The 20,242-nt window shown below is 37.2% G+C and overlaps 1 protein-coding gene across 1 annotated transcript in view; it reads left to right on the plus strand.

Annotated features, from left to right (window-relative positions):
• Window positions 1-20,242, plus strand: part of CRB1 (crumbs cell polarity complex component 1) — a 149,521-nt gene that overhangs the window by 49,700 nt on the left and 79,579 nt on the right.

Here is a 20,242-nt window from a genome sequence, read left to right on the forward strand (position 1 = left end):
TTGAAGCTAACTTTACATAAATATACATGAAGGTGCCCACAGCTGGTCCTAAAGTCTGAATCAAGAGTCTGCTGCGTACATATATCCTCCACTTTTTAAATAAAACTGTTATAAGTTGACGCTTCTTGATAAATTGTCAAATATAATTTTATAATCAGCCTTTTAGAAAAATAGTGGAGTCCAAATTTGAAAGAATTCTATTTTTGACAATGAAATATACTACTTCTGTTGGACAATGTGAGCTGAACAAGTTCATTATCTTTCTCTTTCTGTCTTGGTGTCATGAAGCTCACAACTCTTTTGTTTGTTTCATGTTGGTTGGTTTCCTGAGTTGGGCTTTCTGGAATTTTAATTTTCACCTTTATATACTTTCACTTCATTAAAATTCCTCTTACATTTTTTATTTTATTTACTACCGTTTAATTGAAACTATGATTTTAACGTAAGCTACCAAAAGTACCTTTTGTAAACAGAGAGTATATAAGTGAATAATTCTGAACAAAGGGTGAGAAACTTAACACCAATGGAAAGTCATAAAAGCTTTTGACTAGAAAGTAAGCTTATTGCAGAAGTCATACTAAAAGGTCTAAGCCAGGGATGTAAGTTTCTACTTAGCGGGCATAATTATTTTAAAAGAAAAAAAAATCACTTAACTAGCTTTTGCACGTTAGAAGATTGCAAATGCATAGCTGAATTTCTGATTTAGATAATAATAATGACTTACAGTAAACAAATGCCCTCTGTGCCAGATGTTCAGGAATCCTCAGAAGTGCCACCACTATCATTATTTGAATTTCACAAGTGGAGAAATTAGGGAATAGACAGATTTACAACTTGGTTCCAGGGCCTTGCAGAAAGCCAATGGGAAAAGTTGGGCCTGAACCTTGATTGTCAGATCCTAAACACACCTAAGCAGGTCACTGGGAACCCTGCATTCTCCTCTGACAGAATGTGCCCCCTTTTCAATCTGACATCAGTAGCAGGACATGGAAACAGGTGTGCTGGCAATGTTCACCTGGTGATGGAAGGCATTTCAGTACATGACCCTGGTTTTAGTTCTACCTTTAGAGCCCTTTCTCATGAGAAAGGAGCTGCACTGTAAAGTAGTTTCTACATTCTGTAGGCTTAATTCACACTCATAGGTCCCACAGGCCTTGAGAGCTTTCTTTGCTCTCTTCCAGGTTGACAATAAAATGGGAAAATGAAGACTGAGATATGATTTCTGTTTGCTGCAATGCACAAAAGCAGTTCTACTTGAAAGGGTCTCTTGGGCTTTTCATACTTAAATGTTTAGCATTTACAGATAATCAGGGTGATGACGACCATATTTGTGTTGTTTGTTTGACCCATGTGCAGTGGTTGGTCCCTGTTTGAGAAAAATTTATGTGTGTGTTCTCTGCCAGCTTTCTCTCTCTCTCTCTCTCTCTCTCTCTCTCTCTCTCTCAAGTAGATTGCTGGATTGAAAAAAAATAAAGTAAAAGCAAAACCAATCTCTTTCATTAAAGGTAGAGACACTCTTAATAAAATGGGACTTGCTCTGCACTTCAGAGGATAAGCAGAAACCTTTGAAGGATTTTCTGTCTGAGGCACTTCCAGGGAGGAAAGGATGTGATTTAGTCAGCTAGTCAGCTAAGCTCATTAATTCAGGTAACTTGCTTTTAAAAAGGGAATTTTCCTTAGAAATTGTGCTATTATGAATCTTCTCCTTCCCTACCACAGCTTCTAGCTCTTAAGACAACCTGCTTTTGATAATTAATTGAATAAGTTGTGCAGTTTACATTATCATCTGTGGAAATCATGTTATTGATTTTAAATAGTAATTTAAAGAAAAACAAAACAGTGCTGTATTGCTTTCCCAAAACAATGCTTTCTAAAAATATAATAAATGAGGCACTCCTTGAAGGTGATCTGTTATTCTTTTTGATATTCTGTGAGTAAAATATACTTCCATAGTAAAGACAATAAGTAATAATGTAGGAAGTTTTGGAATTTCTTCCCCCCTCAGTCTTTTTCTTCATATCACTGCGACTTTTCAGGGTACTTTGCTCAACAGGATTTTTATAATTGTGGTTATAATATATTGACTCTATTAGACTATAGAATATGTTCTAAAATTAACATATAAACATGATTAGAACATAGATATTAACATGTTATTATTAGTTACTTGCATGTTAGTATCTATATTTATGCTAATTATAATATATTATTACACTATTATAGATAATCATAATTGTTTTTATTAGTGCTATCACTATTTAGATTTTTAAAATTTATTTATTTTTATTTTTTTCTTTTTCTTTGCCTCAAAGGTTACCTCTGGGACTCAGTGCCTGCACAGTGGAATCCACTGCTCCTGGAGGCCATCCTTCCCATTTTTGTTGCCCTTGTTGTGCTCTTATTGTTGTTATTGTTGTTGGATAAGACAGAGAGAATTCAGGAGAGGAGGGGAAGACATACGTAGTTTTCATGCCATGCATCTTAAACTTACCTGAGATTGTATGCCATCTATAACTTAAACTGGAAAAAATAAAGAAGGAAAAATGAACTAACTAAAATATTTGTGTCAGAGCCAGTGAAATAACTTGCTGGGATAGTGTGCTGATTTGCCCTGTGTGTGACCCAGGCTTGAGCGTCACCCCTACCAGGTTAAAGGTAGCTCTGATGATATGGTTTCTTTCACTCTCTCTCTGTCTGACTAAAAAAATTAAATAATTATCTCTTTGTTTACATCTCACAAAAAGATTATTGGTGATTTTACCTCTTTTTAGGTAAGGACAGTTGCTGTTAAAATGACCATTTCCTAATCTGGTGCCCTTCAGAATATAGAGTGATGGGACTTGACAACAGGGTTATATCAGCATAGTCACTTTATCCATTGCAGATTCATATATTTTGGAACAAAAATTTTAATATTCAGGGAGTCGGGCTGTAGCGCAGCGGGTTAAGCGCAGGTGGCGCAAAGCACAAGGACCGGCATAAGGAGCCCGGTTCGAACCCCGGCTCCCCACCTGCAGGGGAGTCGCTTCACAAGTGGTGAAGCAGGTCTGCAGGTGTCTATCTTTCTCTCCTCCTCTCTGTCTTCCCCTCCTCTCTCCATTTCTCTCTGTCCTATCCAACAACAACAGCAACAATAATAACTACAACAATAAAACAACAAGGGCAACAAAAGGGAATAAATAAATATAAAAAAAAATTTAAGATTCCCAAGAATTATCAAAATACTTTCCCAAGCAATTGTTCCCACAGGCAAAAGTTGAAGAAAACAGAAACAGTTTCATATTAGATAGCTCAAGGGATTGCATGCCAATTGCAATTAGAAGAAACAAGAATATTCACCTAGAGACCAAAGATACAACTCCTTTTATGGCATCTTAGAAACAGCCAGTCTTTCTCAATAGTGGAGTTCATCATGTATCTAACATTCTGAAATTCCCTAGAGAAGTTGAAGGAGTGAAAACAAATTTGTTTTTAGTGTGTTATCCTCAGGAAAGAAATCTTCTAAAATCATTTGCCTTGTTGGCCTGTTCACTACTATAACTATTGATCCCATAGGCTACTTTCATTCAACTCTGACAGAGGGGAAGTGTGTCCATAGTTGGACAGAGTCTCATAAATTCCTTGTGGTTTCTTCTGATTCCTTCGGAAGAGTTGTTTAATCGTGTCCTTCTGCAGTATATCAAAAAAGCAAACCAAGTTTCTGCTATGAAGTTGTCATTATAATGGAAGATGATTTCATCAGAAGTTCAAATGAGAAAGAAAAGTTTACAGCAGCCTTCTAGTTCCCTGTTAACAAGCAAAGTGAACATCATCTATCACTCCACAGACTAGCAGACATCTTTGCTTCTGATAGTTGCATCCTGAAACTTTATAATAAATTCCACTCCTGGGTTTTGCACATCCAAATGACTAACTTTTGTTTGTTGTGACTGAACTTAGCCAGTCCCCAAAGGTGTGCTGCCATAGTAGGACAGATTTTGGAGAGGTGCTGGTGAGTGGAACTGTGTTTGAAACAAACAAGATTTAAGAGAATTGTTAGATACTCACATCAAAAAGTTGAAATACGTAAAACAAATTAGACTGTCAAAGTGAAAGTGTTGTACACTGAAAAATATAAGACAGATTAAAAAATTAAGATAATTTAAATTAATGGAAAGATAGTCTGTGTTTATGTGTTAGAAGAAATCATACTGTGTCCATACTACCAAAATCACCTATGGATTCAATGGAATCCATATCAAAATCCCAGTGGCAGTTTTTTTTTTTTTAATAGAAATGGGCCAAGAAATCCTAAAATCTGTAGAGCCATGAAAGTTCCCAAGTAGATAAAACAATACTTAGAAAGAAAAGCAAAACTGGAAGCAACATGATTCTTTATTAGGACTATATTACAGAGCTATAGCAGTAAAGGCTAACTTGACCTTAGCATAAAAACCCATGTAGTGGGAGAGACAATAATAGAGACTCTCATGCCTGAAACACCAAGATTTCAGGTTCAGTCCCCCACAGACTGTAAGCCATAGCTGAGCTAAGCTGGCAAAATAATAAAACAAAATAAAGCAAAACAAAACACCTAGACATAGGTCAGTGGAAAAGAATAGGGAGCTAAGAAATGAACCCATGTATGTATGTGGCCAATTAACTTGTGGCAAAGGAGCTTGTTCAAATATATAGTGGGAACAGACAGTCTCTTCACTAGATGATTTTGGGGAACTTGGACAACCTCATACAAAATAAGGAAACTAAACTAGTAGCTTATACTACACAGAAAATTTAGTTTAAAAATTGATAAAATATTTAATATAAGATCTGAAACCTTGGAATTCCTAGTGGAAAAAAATAGGTGGTAAGCTTGCTGACATCTGCCTTGTTGGTACCTTTTTGACACCAAAAGCAAATATAGACAAGTGAGACTACCTCTAAGAGTTCTTCACAGAAAAGGGAACCACTAACAGAATTACAGGCTGCCTATGAAATAGGAGAAAATATTTGCTAATTATATGACTGATAAGGAGTAATATACAATAAATACATAGAAAGAACTCATGCAACTTAATAGCAAAAAAACAACAATTCAATTAAGAATGGGCAGAGAATCTGAATAAATAGATAATTTCCTGAGTACGACATATAGATGGCCAGCAGGTACATGAAAAGGTACACAACATTCACTAATTATCAGAAAGTACAAGTTAAAAGCACAACAGGGCTTTGCAAATCAAAACTTTACAACCTGCTAGAATAACTTATTCAAAAGATAAGAAATAGCAAGAGATTACAGGGATGTGGATAAAAGAAAGACCTTGATTTCTGTTGAAGGAATGTAAATTGGTGCGGCCATTATGGGAAGTAATATGTAGACTTCTCAAAAAATTTAAAATGGAAATACCAAACTATCCAGCAATTCTGCTTCTGAATATTTATATAAAGAAGGCAAAAAACACTATTCTGAAAAGGCATCTGTGACTTATGTTCATCAAGGCATTACTCACAATAGCCGAGATATGAAGACAGTCTGAATGGATGAATAGTTAAAGGCATTTCATTGGTGGTTGCCAAAAGTGAAGTAGGACAGTTGCAAAATCAGATGACTTCCACTTGTACCTGCCAGTTGCAAAGTTGTCAATTGGATGGTATTTGTGGCATACAGACATCTACTATGGGAACACAAGAAACTACACATGTGACAACTGACTTGCAAATCATTAGTTCCCCTACTAAAGCAAAATTATTATAAAAGTTATAGAAACGTAATATATAGTATAGCTACTAGAGTTAATGATACTATCATTTGTACTGCTAATAGTGTTTCACATATTTGAAAGTTGTTGACAGTAAATCTGAAAGTCCTTACCACAAAGTGAAAATCTTGTGACTATATGAATTAACAAACATTAACTAGATTTATTGTGGTGACCATTTCACAGTATCCACAAACATCAAGTATTATGTTATATACCTGAAACTAATATAATCAGATATGTCAAATATACCATAAAATCAATGAATTTTAAGTCAGGAAAGAAGCAGTAAGTAGTGCATAACAGTGCAACAGACCAAGTTGAAGTCTTAGATAAAAATCAGCATCCAAGAGGGTCTAAGTCTGCGTAGTGATAGAAAGACTGCTTATAGAGTTTTCAGCAGACACTTGGGAATTTCCAGTGAAGAATGTTCTTAACAAATTAAGAGGAATCAGGGATGAGTTCATGGCAGGGCTTTCAAGGATAACACAAGGCACAGCATTCTGTGTGATTCCAAATTCCAGGAGAAAAAAACACTAAAAAATCCCAATAGCTTTCATTTGAATAAGAAGTGCTACAGTAATGTTAAATCCTGAGGTCCTTCCTCCATTTTATTTTGACCAGAAAATTGTATACAGTTACACATACAGCATATCAACAAATATGTATGCACTTGGCATTTACATTGATTATAAGTATGTCTTTTGTTTTAATGCACATATTATTTTTCTACATGCAAGAAGGAAAGTCACTCCTACTATCTTTACTACCTCAGAGATTTGTAGCTGGAAGAGAAATTGTATGTTAACCAGAGCATCATTCGAAACATTGGAATAAGGCTTGGACTGTGTGAAGACTGATACAATGAAGAAAACTCAAGTAATCTGTTTCCATCATTTTCATATTTCAGCCCTATATGCTTCAACACACTCTAAACAGTAAATAAATAGGTTCCACAGAAAATATACAATATTATGTGTGTAAGTAGTATAAAACTAGTATTGACTTGACAGCTGGCCAAACTGAAAAGTGTGTTGTGTATATTTAATATTTTAAAGAAAATATTCCAGGTGAAAATAAATACATTTCGCTTTGCCATTAGGAATGATAGTTTTTCCATAGTCAGGTGTGATCATCATTTCTCCTGGTACTATTAGTAAATAATCATTTTCCAAACTGCAAGTAATAGTGTTGAATGCCAAGAAAAGACCTAAGAAATGAAATGGAAAGAGAAATGGAATGAATAGTACTTTTGAAACTACTGTTCATAAAATGTGGAACATAAAACAATGAAGCTTTAAGCCTTCACTTAAATGAATCAATATGACCACAGAGAGCTTGTAATAAAATATGACTTTAAAAGATATCATAGAGCAAATATAAAATGTGCAACTGGATAGAAATTTGACAGATCTTCAGTGGACCAGGAAAGTGGCCCTTACAAGGAAATTAAGGCATATTGGAAATGAGAAAGTACAACTGCAGATTTGGGAATTTCATTTTCTGGAGCTACCACAACAGTAGCCAAGTAAGGAATCAGGTTACCAAAGCAGGTAGCCTTTAAACTTGGCACTGGATGAAATAACACACATGGTGAATTACTGTGTCCCAGAGAATGAAAATAAGTATGCATGATTGTACACGTATACGTAATATAAATGTACGTGTTGTAGTAGTGTACAATATACTAGATACTTTGATCATTTCTACTTAAGCATAACTATTATAGTTATTGTAAGTTAATTTAGTTGACACTTTGTTAAAATGTAAATACTTTTTTAAACAGCACATGCAAAGGAGGTATATGTGAACACACAAAATAATAGGATTATCTGCCATATATTTTAATCTTCCTTTCTAGAAAAAACTCATGGGAGGGCTGGGCAATAGCACAGCTGGTTAAGCACACATATGATCATGAGCAAGGACCTGGGTTCAAGCCCCCAGTCTCACTTGTATGTGTGTGTATGTATGTGGTAGGATGGGAGGAGGAGCTTTGCATGTATTAAGTAGTGCTACAAGTATTTCTTCTTCTCTCTCCTTATCTCACCCACTTTCAGTTTAACTCTGTCTTATCAAATAAAATAAATGAATATTTAAAAAAAATAATTATGGAAATTAATGTCAATTATTTCTTTAACTTTTTAAATTATCTTTATTTATTTATTTGATAGAGACCACCAGAAATCGAGAGGGAAGGGGGTGAAAGAAAGGGAGAGAGAGACACTTGCAGTACTGATTGACCGCTCACAAAGCTTTTCTCCTGCAGATGAGGACCAGCAGCTTGAACCTGGGTCCTTACACATCGTAACATGTGCACTCAACCACATGCACAACCGGTGTGGCCCCTTAAATTATTATTTCTTAAAACTAGTTGAGCTGCTGCTAAATTATGATTCTTGAACCCTAACCTCTCTGATGTGCTAGATGAAGAATCAACAGGAAAATTACTGGGAGTATAGCAGCAGCATAAAAGAAACAGTGTAGTTACAGTTGCTAGAGAGCTAGTATTTGCAGTTAAATGCTTCTATTTCAGTTTTCTCTTTCAAGTCTGAATGAATGAGTGCACCAGGTACTTCAGTACTATGCTTAACTTGCTTAACAAGTGATTTTTTTTTTGTATCATAATAAAACCTCATCCTTTAAGAGTTGAAATAAATGGGGAGAGCACTACTATTTTATGATTTATTTTTAATTTTTGTTGTCTCTGGGACTTCATACACCTAACAGCATTTTTTTTTTTCAGGGCAGGGTGTGGGATGGGAGTGGAGAGAAGAGAAAGGTGTCATAACATCAAAGCTTCCTTTAGAGCAGAGGGGACTGGGTTTGTACCTGGACTACGCACATCACAAAACAGCTACAGAGGGGCAGGGGTAGATAGCATAATGGTTATGCAAAGAAACGCTCATGCCTGAGGCTCCAAAGTCTCAGGTTCAGTTCCCAGCACCACCATAAACCAGAGCTGAGCAGTGCTCTGGTGTTTCTCTGTGTCTTTGTCTCTCTGCATCTCTCTCAAAAATAAAATAAATAAAATACTTTAAAAAAAAGCTACAGTATCCAGATGTGTTACATTGCTGGTCCTGCTTTTATGTTTTTATTTAATTTTAATTTTTTTTCTTTTGCTCCCAGGACTATCACTGGAGTTTGGTGCATAATGAATCCAAAGTTCCTGGCAACCTTCTTCTTCTTTTTTTTTTTTTTTTAATTTTGCTTCCACTCCCTTTTGTTGCCCTTGTTTTTTTTTTTTATTGTTGTTGTAGTTATTATTGTTATTGTTATTGATGTCGTTGTTGTTGGATAGGACAGAGAGAAATGGAGAGAGGCAGGGAAGACAGAGAGGGGGAGAGAAAGATAGACATCTGCAGACCTGCTTCACCGCCTGTGAAGTGACTCCCCTGAAGGTGGGGAGCCGGGGGCTCAAACCGGGATCCTTATTCTGGTCCTTGTGCTTCATGCAGCATGTGCTTAACCCGCTGTGCTACTGCCTGACCCCTGCAACCTTTTTTTTTTATTATTTAAAAAATTATTAGGGGTTAGTAGTTTACAGTATTGGCACATGGGTACCATTTCTCATCTTGCCATGATAGTTGTCTGCAAAACGCTCTCACACCCAACTTAGATCCATGCACCAAGCCCTCAAAGCCTTCTCTCCCCCCAGCCTTCTCCCTGCCCTCTTTCCCCAGAGTTGTTTTTTTGGTACAATATACCAAACCAGTCCACATTCTACTTTGTGTTTCCCCTTGCTGTTCTTGTTTCTCAAGTTCTGTTTATGAGTAATATCACCCCATATTCATCTATCTCTATTTGGCGTATCTCACTTAACATGATTCCTTCAAACTCCATCCAAGATGAGGTAAAGAAGGTGATTTAAACTGAGAGGGAAGGAAAATAGAGTGGGGAGAAGGGGGAGAGAGGGAGAGAAAGAGAGGGATTTGGGGAGAGAGAGAGAGAGAGAGTTGTACTAATCTGAAGCACTGCTTCATCACTTGTGAAGTCCCCTCTCCCATAGCTTGGGGCTTGAACCCAGGTCTTTGAATATGATAATGTGTTTGCTTAACTGGGTTTGCAACCCCCCCAGTTTTATTTTTTAGAGGTCTAGGGATTTATATGATAAGCCTTTTTATTTTAACCCAAAATACTGCCCAGGTGGTTTGAAGTAATACTGTAGATCATATTCCACCCAGTATAACTTAATTTTTTAGATTATGACATAATAATAAAAACCACAACCCTTTGTAAACTCTACTTCCATTAGCAAGATCAGGTTTTGTAAGGATTAAATCACACTGGTCTTAATTCTTCAGACTGCTTAGGCTCACAACATTCAGTTAAATGAGCTTTGAGAAAATAAAATAAAGATAGGTGAAAATATAACAATAAAATATATTTCTGTTAAACATTGTATGTGTGTGCATGTGAGTGTGTGTGTGTGTGTAGTATATAGTTTGGATCTTTTTTTTTTTATGTATTTATTTTATTTATTTATTCCCTTTTGTTGCCCTTGTTTTATTGTTGTAGTTATTATTGTTGTTGTCGTTGTTGGATAGGACAGAGAGAAATGGAGAGAGGAGGGGAAGACAGAGAGGAGGAGAGAAAGACAGACACCTGCAGACCTGCTTCACCGCCTGTGAAGCGACGCCCCTGCAGGTGGGGAGCCGGGGTTCGAACCGGGCTCCTTATGCCGGTCCTTGTGCTTTGCGCCACCTGCGCTTAACCCGCTGCGCTACAGCCCGACTCCCTATAGTTTGGATCTTAACATCCAAACATGGGTATCATGAGTGGAGAGGATTCATATATCATTATAATATCATCTGTTTGAGGAAAGCCACGTCCCAATAATAGAAGAATACAATTCAACTGGAAGTGGAGTGGGAAGTTACAAACCACCAAGACAGAACCTCTCACAACTGGTAAAGGTTGAGGAGACTCCATGGGTATAGAGTTCAAAGCATCCTAGAATTTTTTATTTCCTTTAAAAAAATTTTTTAAATTTTGTTGGATAGAGACCATCAGAAATTGAGAGAGAAGGGGGTGGTAGAGAGGGAGAGAGACAGAGCGACACCTGCAACACTGCTTCACCACTCGCAAAGCTTTCCTTCTGCAAGTGGGGTCTGGGGGCTTGAACCCAGGTCCTTGCACACTGTAACATGTGTGCCCAACCAGGTGTGCCACTACCTGGCCCTGAATGGTTTCTTTAGGTGTGATATTTGAGAGAGAGAGAGAGAAACTAAGAGACCACATAGATTTTTTTTTTTTTTTTGCAGTATATTGCTAGGATTGTTCAATTTTGTTCTTTTTTTAAAAAAAAATCTTTGACTAATTTTTAAATTGAACTTTATTTTTACATGGTTCTTTGACATCGCACGGACAAGATGCCACTGCTGCATTGGCTTCTGTAGGCCAACGTTCCTATTCCTTACTTTAGAGAGGGGGGAACAAAAAACCAGAAGAGAGTCCCCACAGCAACACTCAACCATCCATCAAGTTCACTGTGGTGCTGTGGTGATGCTTCCATGTAGTGCCTGGAGTCAAACTGAGGAACCCGTGCATGGCACAGTGCACACTCTTCTTGGGGAGCTATCTCTTGGCCACTATAATTTAAACATTGCATAGTTCTGTCCATTGGAGAAAAATAGTATACATTATAACATTTGAAACTATCCATGGTTTCAGGCATTCATCAGGAGTCTTGGAACATATACCCTGTGGGTAAATAAATAACTTCACAAATACTCAACTGTTGTCCAGCGATGAATGAATGAATGCCTCTGTAATTACCCTGAGCTATCACTAGATGGTGATGCATCTCACAGCATTCAGTCACAGAAGTGGAAGCACAACTTTTTTTTTAAAAATTTTTAAATTTAGAACACGAGAAGTAAAAGAGCATTTCCCCCCCATTTTATTGGGGGTTGATGGTTTATATGAAAGAACATTTTTAAATAATGAAGCAAACAAACATACATTTTAATAGCAGAAACGTTAGCTATCTAAAACCTTTCTGAATTTCCAAAACTCTTTCCAAAAGTACCCTACTTTTTTTTTCTTAGAGGGTAAACCACAGGTCATGTAAACAAAACAGAAATCTTTATCTTGATGTACAAGGTAGAGACTGGAAGTAAAAGTATGCTCATATAGCTCTGATTTATATTTTCTTTTTTTTACTTCTGCTGTTAGAGACTTGAAAGCATTTGTATTTCTGTTTTGAGATATAATGGTCTGTTTTTCTAAATCAAAGTAAAACATGGAGGTTGTGCAAAATTTAGAAGATAAAGAATGAGGAAATTTTTTAAAAATTCTAATCCTACGGCCAGACATATTTTGGCATATTCTGCTTCTCCTCCTCTTTTAAAATATTTTTTTACAAACATAACTTCCATGGACAGTAGCACTGCAAAATCTCTGGTTACATAATCTGAAATAAATTTACATGAAACTGCCTTTAGGATTCTATGACTAGAAATTCAGATGAGAATTCTGCAACTTAACAGCTCTACGAGCTTAATCAATCTGGGATTCAGTTCTTAATGTGTAAATATGTATACCTTTCACAGTTATTAGAATAAAAAGAGCTAAAGTATAGGGCCTATTACAGTGACTTGATTTTAAATATTATGTAAAGTATATCACATTTCACTTGTAAATAATTTCTTCTTGTCAGTAGCTACTGTTTTTGTAATGTCTCTAAGTGACTACTTCTATTGACAAATTTTAAAAGATACATCTAAATAGATTGATTAAGAGTAATTAATTATAAGTAAATACTATTATTGGGCTCATGATTTCACTGTAGCCAATTCCCATTATACACATACTCAGTTAAAATAGTGCATTTTACTGTGTTGCTTTATCCTGCTGCAGTACACTGTACTGACATTCTGTTAACTAATAAAGATGAATTATGTTAAGTGAGCTAAGTTAAAAGACAAAGATAAGTATGGGATGATCCCACTTATGAACAGAAGTTGAGAAAGAAGCACAGAAAGGGAAACTCAAAGTAGGATTGACTGAGTTTGGGGTAGGGTACCAAATAAAAATCTCTGGGTGGAGGGTGAGGGTGGATGTTCAGCTTCACTGGGTGGGGGGGGGATGGGATGGGACACAGTCTTTTGGTGGTGGGAATAGTGTTAAAATACAAAAAAAAAATACTAGATGAAGTTGAATTTTACTGAATCCATTTTAGAGTCTACTACAGAAACCAGGCTTTTGTTATTGTACATAGTGATATATGCTAGTGACAGTTTTCCCAGTATTATGTTATATCTATATATCTGAAATGATCGTGTTTTAAATTTGTTTCTTCTTATGGGTTTCTTCAATGTTTACATTTCACATATTTTGTTTCTTACTGTGAAAACACACAACGCGCTCACACACCTAAGTCCACCTTCTAAACCATTTTGAAATGTACTTCAATCCTGGCAAACATACTCATGTTATCATGTAGCCAGTCGCCACCATTTTCTCTATCTTGCAAAAAAATAAACTACATACACATATTAAACAACTAGCTCCCCTCTCCTACTCTCCCCACTTATTGGCAAGAGCATTTTGTTTTTTCTCTCTGTGGATTTAACTACTTGAGAAGGCTGTCCTACAGGTGCAGTCACACAGTACTTGTCTGGTGAGTAGTTGGTTTATTTCACCTTGTAAATAATATTATCAAGTTTCAGCCATATTGTAGTGTGTGTCAGCATTTATATATAAAGGCTCAATAATAGTCCATATATGGATATATAGCATTCTGTGTCATGTTTTGTTCATGCAGTCACCCATTGAATGCCACTAGCATTGGCCTCCCAGGTTAGCGATTATGTCAGTGAATAATGCTATTGTGAATATGGATGAGCCGATATTTCTGTAAGATCCTGCTTTCTATTCTCTTGAGAATATACCCAAGGAGTAATTGATGAAATATATGGAAATTTTATTTTAAACTTTTTGAAGAAGCATTATAATGTTTTCCAGAGTGTAATGTTTCACATTCGTTCTCACTAGCAGTGCACAAGGCTTCCAGATTTTCAACATCATTCCCAACACTTGCTACTTTATGTTTCTTTATAGTACTCATCTTAAGACATGTTGGCCGGTATTTCACTGAAGCCCTATCCTGTCCTGTCCTGTCCTGTCCTGTCCTGTCCTGTCCTACCCTACCCCTACCCCTACCCTACCCTACCCTACCCTACCCTACCCTACCCTACCCTACCCTACCCTACCCTACCCTACCCTACTCTACCCTACCCTACCCTACCCCCAGCATTGTCACGGGGACTGTGTGCCTGCATTGATCTTTTATTATTATTGTTAGAGAGAGAGATAGAGCAGGAAAATGCAACCTCTCCCCCCTTTGTAGGCAATCCTGCCTGTGTTTTGACCTGGGTCAAATCTGTGTTTTTTGTACATGGTAATGTGTGCACTCTACCTGGTGACCTGACCCTTTCTTTGTAGTATGTGTAAACTTAGAAACTTTAGAATAGTTACACCTTGAGAGTTATTTTAAAGAAAGTATAGAGTTCCTCTACACTCCACCCTATTTTCCAGTTATCATCACCTCACAATAATTAGTATAGTGTAGTTTTCACAACAAACCAGTGTTGATACATTATTATTAACTGAAGTCAACAGTGATAATTTTTTTTTTAGCCTTTTCCTCTTTCTTTTGACTCAGAAGCAGGGCCTTTGTACATATGTTCAATTTCACTGGAAGGCTCAGTTAATGCCTGCACTACAAATCCCCCACTCCCAATGGCCATATTTTCCTTTTTTAAAAATTTTAAATTACTCTTTCATTGATAAAACAGATAGAAATTGAGAAGGAAGGGGAGATACAGAAGGAGAGAGATAGAGAGACACCTTCAGCACTTGCTTCACTGCTTCTGAAGCTTCTTGCCCTGCATGAGCAGACCTAGGTCTTGAACCGGGTCCTGGGGCATGACAACGGTAACCTGTGAGATCAATTGGGCAGTTCAATGCCTCCCCCAGGCTGCTTTTTAATTCAGATAGAGAGACTATGGTAATAGAAGGGAAAAAAGACACTATAGCTCGAGAGCTTCCTCTAGCACCAAAGCACTTCTCATGTGATGCCTGGGTTCCAACTGGTATGGATATATGACAAGACCCAAGTCCTACCTGGTGATTAGTCCCCCACCCCACCCCTTTATGTTTTGTCCTGTACTGGGACCCCATCCAGTACTGCGTCCCATTTATTTGACATGTCTCCTTACGCTCTTCTTGGCTGAGACAGTTTTGTAGACTTTGTTTTTGGTGACCTTCATGGTGTAGCAGAGTACTGGTCAGGTTGTTTGTAGAATATCTTTCCACTGGGGCTTGTCTGATGTCTCTCTCATGGTTAAACTGGGGTGAATTGTTTTTGGAAGACCCACAGAATAACAGTATCATTTTCATCCAAATCAAAGGAGCAGGCTATAAATGGTGAAGGCTTATTTTTCCCTTGCTCATGAGATTTTTAAGTGTAATTCTAATGTTAATATAGTTTAGTACCATTTTTCAATAAATAGGAAGAAGATTGGTTTATAATTTCTTTTGGATAATCTTAGGGTTACATGCTGACTTTCTGCTCATTTTATATAGAATAATGCATTAATATCATACCATCTTTTTCTGGGAGCGACTACCTAGTATGGGAATTATTGTTAATTTATAAAAACGGGTTAGTGCCTGAATCTTGTAGGTAGAAATTTCTTGTGATAACTCCCTTACCTCTGCTTTTTTAGTGAATTCTGATCATTTTTATTTCCCACAAAATTTACATTGTTTTCATATTTTAAATTATAAATGGTGTCTCATGTGTTCCAATTTTGCTCTGTGTTTTGTAGTATTCTTAAAATTTCACCTCTTGAGAACGTTTATCATATATTATTTATTTTCCCCCTCAGCGGAAATAAAAATGTATAGTTCTTGAGCCTTTTCATTCTACTATATAGTATGTTTTTTCTTTCTTTTTCTTTTTTCTTACTTATAACCTATTTATTTTTTAATAGGAAAGAGAGAAATTGAGAGGGGAAAGGGAAATAGAGAGCAAAAGAGAGAGACACCCGCAACACTGTTTCACCACTAGTAAAGCTTGTCCCCTGCAAGTGGGGACTGAGGAATGGAACCCTGGTCCCAGGGCATTGTGACGTGTGCATTCAACCAGGTGTGCCATTACCCAGCCCCAGTGTTCTTTTGTTAACTTTTGTCCTTATCTATATTGTTTACTAATCTTTCTGTTATTCTGCATGTTTACTTTGAATAGCATCTTTATTATTTGCTTAGGACAACAGCTTTAATAACTCAAGGGTCAACAAAATGTCTCCTGCTAATTATTTTTTAATAAACATTTAAATATTTTTATTTATTTATTATTGAATAGAGACTGAATTGAGAGGGAAAGGGGCAATAGAGAGAGAGAGAGACAGACACCTGCAGCCCTGCTTCACCATTTGTTCCCGTCTGCTTGGGTAATGACTTAAGGCCTACATCAGCTCTACTGTATGTGTTTATATGTATGCATGTGCATTCATATTTTAGTGATGCAGAGACCATAACAACTGAATACATGATGCAAACTGGAAACACATCCCTGTTAAAAAGACATCACCCCTGTAGTATGGTGGGGGGGGGGGCGTGATGATGATGGAAAAGGACCTACCTGTGGTGAGATGAGAGTGTTGTGCAGACACCTATATTGGTGAGATGAGAAATAGTACATGTGACAACAACTACTGTGAACCATTAACTTCTCAGTAAAATAAAAAGACATTACCATGATGGCTGGTTCAAGCTTGTTTCTTAGGACTGGCATATAGTTAAACACACAGCAGACATATGGTAAGTGGGAAGAACACTTGAAAGACAGATTAATATAGTATAATGGTTAACTGAGTGGTCTTTGGACACTGGCAGATCTGAGTTTAAGCTTTGGCTTTGTTGCTTTCTAATTCAGTGACCACTGCTAAGGTTTAGAAGGTCTCTTCAGTTTTCATCTATTGAACTTAATAAATAATACCTACCTGCCTGTGAGAAATGAATAATGTTTATTTTATTAAATTTTTTATTATCTTTATTTATTGGGCAGAGACAGTCAGAAATCAAGAGGGAAAGGGGGTGGGAGAGAGAGAGAGGGGGTGGGGAGAGAGAGAGAGAGACACGGAGAGAGAGAGATGGGGAGAGAGAGAGAGAAGAGGAGAGGAGAGGAGAGGAGAGGAGGAGGAGAGAGAGAGAGAGAGAGAGAGAGAGAGAGAGAGACCTGTAGCCCTGCTTCACCACTCGCAAAACTTTTCCCCTACAGATGGGGACCAGGGGCTCAAACCTAGGTCCTTGAGCACTGTAACATGTGCACTCAACCAGGTGCACCACCACCCAGCCCTTGCTTGTTTTATTTTATTTATTTACTTATTTATTTACCAGAGTACTGGTATTCAGCTCTGGTTTAAGGTAGTGGAGGGATTGAATCTGGGACTTTTGGAGCCTCAGGCATGAGACTCTGTTTGCATAACCATTATGCTAGCTACCCTCCACTCAATAATGTTTACTTTGTGTAAATAATGTTTAAATATTTAGCACATTAATCTGCACATGGTACCTATTTGACATCATTAATTACTGCTAAGTATTTGTTCATTGTTCTGCAAATTTTAATTAATTGGCTTTTAGAATTTATAAAGCAGACAAATTCAGTTTTTTTGCTTTTTTATTTATTGTTTTTTAAAAATATTTATTTATTCCCTTTTTATTGTCCTAGTTGTTTTTGTTGTTGTTAATTGATGTCGCCGTTGTTGGATAGGATAGAGAGAAATGGAGAGAGAAGGGGAAGACAGAGAGGGAGAGAGAAAGATAGACACCTGCAGTGCTTAACTGTGCTTTTTACAGTGCTGCTGCTTTTCACCAGCTGTGCTTAACCTGCTGCGCTACCTCCTGACTCCCTGTTTATTGCGTTTTATTAGAGAAAGTGAAAGTCCAGAGCCCCACTCAGGCTTGCACTATTCAGAGTTGTAGATAGAACCATGCAAGTTGTTTGCACTGCCACTTCACTATCTCTCTGTTTCCAGACACATTTCTAGCAATAATTTAATATTTCAGACAGCTCCTTTGTTAATTTAATATTTAAGAGTGAACATCTTTTAACCGAATGGCGAGTTCAAAATGTAATGAAACACGATACACTAAAATTATAAAGCACTTGCTACGTTCCAAAATATTTACATATTAATTGCCTTATTCAGTTCTCACCACAGCATCTAGAGGTAAGCAGTACAAAGGTGTTCACTGCTACTTTGCTATTGACAAAGCTAAAACTCAGAGAAACTAAACAAAACCTGCGTGATAACACATTTAATTGAAGCCTTTCCTAGAACTTTTGACCTACAAATACCTCCTTCTTCCATATTAATTGAATTGCCCAGTCATTAATATATGGAAACCTATTAATTAGGAAGCAAAGTCAATATAAGGCTTGTACAAACAGCTATAATATTCCATATATATCTTAAAATATTAAGAATGAGCAATGACAAAGCGTGGAGAGAAATTCCATACTGTATATTTAATGTGTTCTTTTTCTTTTATAAAGGACACAGTGAAATTTAATCAGTTAATAGGCAGCATATGGTATGTTTCATGGTATGTTAGGGATGTCAAGTCTGGGCCAAATAGTAATTAAAAAATATTTTGGGTCAAGTACTTCCAGACTTAAAAAAAAGAGAGAGAGAGAAAGAAAGAAAGAAAGAAAGAAAGAAAGAAAGAAAGAAAGAAAAGGAAGAAAGGAAATTTCTAGCAACTGACTTGCTAGTTCTGAAAACCACTTTCACGGGTTAGGGACCATTTAATATCTTAACCCAAAGTGAGATCAGCCCCCCTCCCCAAATTGATACCTATAAATGAGTAGATGAAATTGGTAGTTGTAGCACAGTTGTTTCCAATCAGAATTTTGTGGACTCTTTGAGGTAAAAACATTTTGAAAACTTGTTGAAATTTTAAGCCAGGTACAAGGAGCATTTGTATAACCTGTGCTGCTTAGAGCAAATGTAGCGGCTGGGCCTCCTCCGGACTCACAGAATCAGGATATCTAGAGATGTTCCTCAGGAAGCTGGACTTTTAAAATTATTATTATTGATTTTTCTGATTGGTTGATTGAGTTCTTGAGTGACAGAGAGATTGCATCTCTGCTCTGCTAATGCAGATGATGGTCCTGGGATTGAACCTAGGATCTCTGGAACCTCAGGCATCTGAGTCTGCTGTGCTGCTACTGAGATAGCTCCCTGGTCCAGGAAACTGCCTTTTAAAGTGCATCTCCACTACCTGACGCCCCACCAGATTGAAAGAAGTTTTTTGCTTTGGTCTCTCTTCTCTCTCTGTCTTCTTTGCCTCTTTTAAAAAAAAGCACCAATAAAACACATCTCCACTAAAGAATCCTTACGTTAAAATTGTCTTCCTCACTTTAGTTTTTTAAATATTTATTTATTTATTCCCTTTTGTTGCCCTTGTTGTTTTATTGTTGTAGTTATTATTATTGTCGTTGTTGTTGAATAAGACAGAGAGAAATGGAGAGAGGAGAGGAAGACAGAGAGGGGGAGAGAAAGATAGACACCTGCAGACCTGCTTCACCGCCTGTGAAGCGACTCCCCTGCAGGTGGGGAGCCGGGGTTCGAACCGGGATCCTTATTCCGGTCCTTGTGCTTTGCGCCACGTGTGCTTAACCTGCTGTGCTACAGCCTGACTCCCCACTTTAGGTTTTTATAGAAAAAAAACTACAGTCATGATAAATCAGGACACTTCTCATATGGTTTTAAGAGATTTATAGGTGGGGGTTGGGTGGCGGTGCACCTAATTGAGCACACACATTACAGTGAGCAAGGACCCAGGTTCAATCCCCCTGGGCATCACTTGGAGAGGGGAAGCTTCATTAGTGGTGATGCAGTGTTGCAGGTGTCTTTCTTTTGCCCTTCCTACCTCCCTCTCCCTTTTCAATTTCTCTCAGTCCTATGAGATAAAAGAAAACATTGATAAAAGATTTATAGGCCTGTCTTCTTCTTCTAGCGTTTGCCCTTCTTCCGTAGCCAGTCAACAGCGTCAGGTTGAAAGCTGTCAGGAGCTGCTTGTTGCTGGCTTTGAAAGTGACTGGATTCCATGTGGATTCAGTCGGCTAGGAAGGATCGTCAGTTTCCCCAATGAATGGGTACTCACGGGATGCACCACGAGAAGGTCAATCCAATGCATCCCTATAGGCCTGTAATATACATTTGTAGATATGTTGTAGATATTTTAATGTCTGCTTCAGAACCCTTGTGTAAGAACAAGAGTTTTCTTCGAGTACATTATTCTTTAATACACACACACAAAAACCAGAATGCTTATTTGTTTTAATTTTGTAAAGAGTGTCCAACATTCATAAAAATAAAAATAAATTATAAAAATAAATATTCATAAGAATACACATTGTATAGTACATCTCATAGTATACAGTTCTGTGTTGTGAAACTATAGTATCTTCCAAGAAAGTA

Source organism: Erinaceus europaeus, chromosome 19 (genome assembly GCF_950295315.1).
Source record: "Erinaceus europaeus chromosome 19, mEriEur2.1, whole genome shotgun sequence".
Classification (NCBI taxonomy): Eukaryota; Metazoa; Chordata; class Mammalia; order Eulipotyphla; family Erinaceidae; genus Erinaceus; species Erinaceus europaeus.